A 4,809-nucleotide genomic window follows, 5' to 3' on the forward strand; every position below is an offset into this window, starting at 1 on the left:
GGCTCTCAGGGCCTCCACAATACCGGGTATCCGGATCTCAAGAGAGGGCTCGAGGTCAGCCCCAGTATGCTCTCGGTCCCACCTAACCTGGTAGGATCAGCAGCTCAGCTTGTCTAAGTGCCGATTTGGTCCGCAGGCTCCCGGCCTCTCTCTTCCACTTTGCGGCTTCACTGCAGCAGCTCCTCACTCGGCTCTCTCTCTCCTCTTGCCTTCTCTTGTCTTTCGTCACCCGTGACCCCCCCCCCCCGCACCACCACCGCCGGAGCCTGCACAGCGGCAGTTTTGAATTTGCGCTGGAACCACGGCAGCCTGGTTATCACTTTTCCAGGGCCAGGGTGGGCTGGGTCGAGTACAGGCAGCTTCAGGCAGCTGGAGCAGTGCACAGGCCCGCGGCTCACTGACCGCCTCTGTCAGCCCCTGCGGAGCTAGTTCTCATGTAGAGAAACGCAGGCAGGCAGGCAAACAGGCAGGCAAGTGGCAGGCGGGCGTGCGTACTGGACTGCGGACTGCGGACTTCAGATAATAGGTTTACTCGGCTCCGGCTCGGCTCCGCAGCTCCAAGTCCCAGCCCCGGCAACTGCAGCAACGGCGTGTGACGTCACAACAGGAAGTGCATCAGCATACAGCAAATCGATGGCGCGAAAAAAAAGTTAAAAATTTTTACAATAATTTTCAACATCCACTCCTCGCTCAGCGATTGTAAGAATAGCAAGGCCGGATGACATCTTCTTATTCCAACATATCTTAATAATGGTATAAGCCAGTTCTTTCTATGCTCTCTATAGAACTTACAAAAAAAGAAGGTGTGAATAGTGGCCTGGGTTGAGGACCCGTCGCAGGGACATAAAGATAGAACAGAATCCCAGTTATTTTTTTCGGGGAAAGCGACCTAACGGTGGAAGATGTTTAACCTAAATCTTATTAAGAGAAATCTCTCAAAGATAGTTAGATCATAGGTTAAATATGGCTGAATTGATGTAGTTATCTGTACAGCAACACTGTGTTGAACAGATGGTTTGGAGGCTTCATTCACTAATCAAATTTCTTCTAGGTGAGCCAGCGAGAGTGCCTGTAGGGCCTTTCTAGATAATGACCGGATTGTTGTGGGAGCCAAATAATATTTTTCCAATCCTAGGTCATGTAGAAAGCCTTTTATATATGCCAACCAACCTATCTTAAGTGAGTGGTCCAGGGACATGCAATCAAGAATATAGCACCTATAGGACTCCAGTTTAAGTGCATAATTGCTTCGATTGATGTTTTTTCAAGGTGACCAGTAATCAAAATAGTAAGTAAAGAGGATACTGATACAGTTTTAAATTTCATTGATGGTATATATGTGGATGAAGGTTTTCCTGCACAAATAATAACCGATAATAGGTTCACTTCTAATAAAGCAAGACAGCATTTTTCAAGAGTGGGCATTCTCCACGGCACCACTTCGTTATATAATCCTAGTGGCAATGTCTTGATTGAGCATTTGAATAGAGTACCCAAAGGAGCCATTTAATTAGCTAATAGTAATAATGAGGATTGGGAACTGAGAGTAAGGAAAATGGTATGAATTTATAGGACTTCTGCGAATAGTGTGATGGGAGTTACTCCATTTCAAGTTATGTATGGTAGATATGCTAGGGCTAAAAGCAACCCTGATTGCTTAATGGATGGAAAGTACATTGAAATACCTTTGGAGGAAGTAAGGAAATAATTATTAAAGCCCACAGTAACTATACAAAACAATTTTATTCATGGAGAGGCTGTGCTAGGGCGGATGTGGAAATGGAATGTGGGTCAAACTAAAAAAGACATGGAAGGCACGGAATGGAGAATGTCAGCATTCTGCTCCTTTTAACATAACTAAGATACTTCGGAGTGCATGATTGTAAGTAATGGAAAAGTGTGGAATTTGAAAAGGATTGCAGTTCTTAAAGGGGAAACTGGAATATATAAGGCGGGTACTGATAGAATACATATAGATTATGATGAAAGGGAGTGTATCAAACCACATATGAGTCAAGAAAATGAAAGGAATGGTGAGTTGAGGTATGTTTCTATTAGATGGCTTCAGTTGGAAGACTTCCAGCTGTGTGATGACTGCAATACTGAACAAGCTCCTTAAGTATATGAAAAAGATAATTCTCATGTGTGAGGTGAACTAAATATGGAAGGGCTTTAGTCAGGAAATTCCCAGCAGAGTCATGACTGTTGTGATGACTGTAATACTGAACCAACTCTTCAAGTAGGTGGTGAAGATACGTTTCACGGAATTGATAAACTAAATAGGGAAGAGGCACATTATAAAAGATTAAGACGCAGGCCTACGTGTCTGGCAGATTTTGTGAGTTGGGAAGGTTTTGATGGTTACAAATCATAAGTTGTCAGTTTCCTTCCTGGGCTTTGTATTTCTGTACACAGTACTGTTAAATTTTAAATGTATCTCAAATGCAGTTTATTTGTAATCTATTGCATATAGTAAAGTATTGTATTTTTATTTACATTGTTATACTATATATATATATATATGAGGAGCAGCTTTTGTCCTTGGGCTTGTCATATTGTCCCCCAAATGACTTTGTGTACACTCAGGCACGCATAGATGTTTTTAAGTTTATCCGTAAGATTAAGCTGATAAAATATTTTCAACTTCACCCTATGCAACAGAATAAAGAACCTGCCACCTTGGATTTAACTACAACTACAGCCTCTTTGCAAGTTAAAAATCTTGAGGCCTTCAATCACTTTTAACATTAGCTCATGAAGAGAGCTCTCAAGAAGATCCATCAGTCAGTCAAGTAGTCACAGTTAATAAATCTGCGTCCAGTCCTTTTCATGACAAATCCACCTTCCTACCCCTTATGCCAAAGGAAGCAGTTGATGTTTTCAGTGAAAGGGTTATCACTGAATTGAAGAACTTGAACAGGGCAACTTTGGGAACAAGAAAAAAACAACAACATTATAATAATGAACAATATATGTCTTTAATAAGGAAAATACAAGGCAATCCATCTGTGATAGTGAAAAATGCCGACAAAGGTGGTAACACAGTGTTGTGGGCAAAAACTGACTATCTAAAAGAGGCCACAAGACAATTGGATGACTCAACGTGTTATATCAAAACCATCAAATTTGCCATGCTGAAAAGCAACAATTGCACTCGCAAGTCCATCTACCAATGGCAAAGAAAGGGCCTTCTTACCAAGGATGAGGCCAAATGTTTGAGTGTCGCACATCCAATCACCCCAACCTTTTATCTTCTTCCCAAAATTCACAAGCTTGTCACCCCTGTCCCTGGACGTCCTATTATTTCGGCATGTGGGAGATGAAGGAAAATTTGTGCAAATATGTTGAATTTTTTCTCCAACCCCATATGACATCACTTCCTTCTTACCTTAAGGACACTACAGACTTTTTAGTTAAAATCAAAGATGTAAATTGGTGTTCTGATTTCTGTTTTTTGGTGATGGACATTGCATCTTTATACACGAGCATACATCATTGACAGGGTCTTGAAGCCGTTAAATATGTTTTAGATACGCGCGATGCAGCCCTGCGAGACCACAACATCATGTTGCTGGAAATGACAAAAATTTGTTTAACCAACAATCATTTCCAGTTTGATAACAACATCTATCATCAACAGCGTGGTGTCGCCATGGGCTCGTGCTTCTCTCCAAGCTATTCATGTTTACATGTTGGCTGGTGGGAGGAGCACGTGCTACACAAAGTCCATTGCCAGTGGTTACCATATCTAGCTCACTACTGGCGTTTTATTGACTATGGGCCCGATTCACAGAATGAACTTAAGACTAAATCCTAAACTTACTACTACTTGGTATTCACAGAATGCACTTACTACTTTCGGGATTCACAGAGTGAACTTACTACTTTCGGGATTCACAGAATGAACTTACTACTTTCGGTATTCACAGAATAGACTTAAGACTACTAACTTTACGTCCGAACTCGGGCCGTAAATTACGGCCCGGGGGCGGAATTTCCGGCTTGGGGGCGGAGCTTGCGGCCCGGAGGCGGAGCTTGCGGGCTGGAGGCGGAGCTTCCGGGCCGGAGGCGGAGCTTGCGGCCCAGAGGTGGGCATTTCAGCCATGCCTAAATCCCCACTTCTGGGCCGCAAGCTCCGCCTCCGGCCCGGAAGCTCCGCCTCCAGCCCGCAAGCTCCGCCTCCGGGCCGCAAGCTCCGCCCCCAAGCCGGAAATTCCGCCCCCGGGCCGTAATTTACGGCCCGAGTTCGGACGTAAAGTTAGTAGTCTTAAGTCTATTCTGTGAATACCGAAAGTAGTAAGTTCATTCTGTGAATCCCGAAAGTAGTAAGTTCACTCTGTGAATCCCGAAAGTAGTAAGTGCATTCTGTGAATACCAAATAGTAGTAAGTTTAGGATTTAGTCTTAAGTTTATTCTGTGAATCGGGCCCAATATTTGTGTAATTTGGAAGGGTTCGCAGGAACAGGCCCAAGCCTTTGTAAATGAGATTAACATTAATGACCGTAATTTAAGATTCACCGCCTCAATTACATCTAGCTCGGCTGAGTTTTTAGATGTGCATTTATATATTGAGCAGGGCAAGTTACACACAAAACTTCACAGGAAGTCAACGGCTGGGAATTCTATTCTCCACGCCCGTAGTGCCCACCCGTCCCACACCATTAAAAGCATACCCCAGGGGGGCCAAATACCAGGGGCACTATGAAAAAAATAGTGGGGGGGTCCCATCCTCCCACACTGCCCCGGGGACCACCACCACCGGGGCTCTTACTTAATAAATGCGGGGGGCTCACGGGCCCCCCGCAACCC

The sequence above is a fragment of the Lissotriton vulgaris genome, chromosome 5 (assembly GCF_964263255.1).
Source record: "Lissotriton vulgaris chromosome 5, aLisVul1.2, whole genome shotgun sequence".
Lineage (NCBI taxonomy): Eukaryota > Metazoa > Chordata > Amphibia > Caudata > Salamandridae > Lissotriton > Lissotriton vulgaris.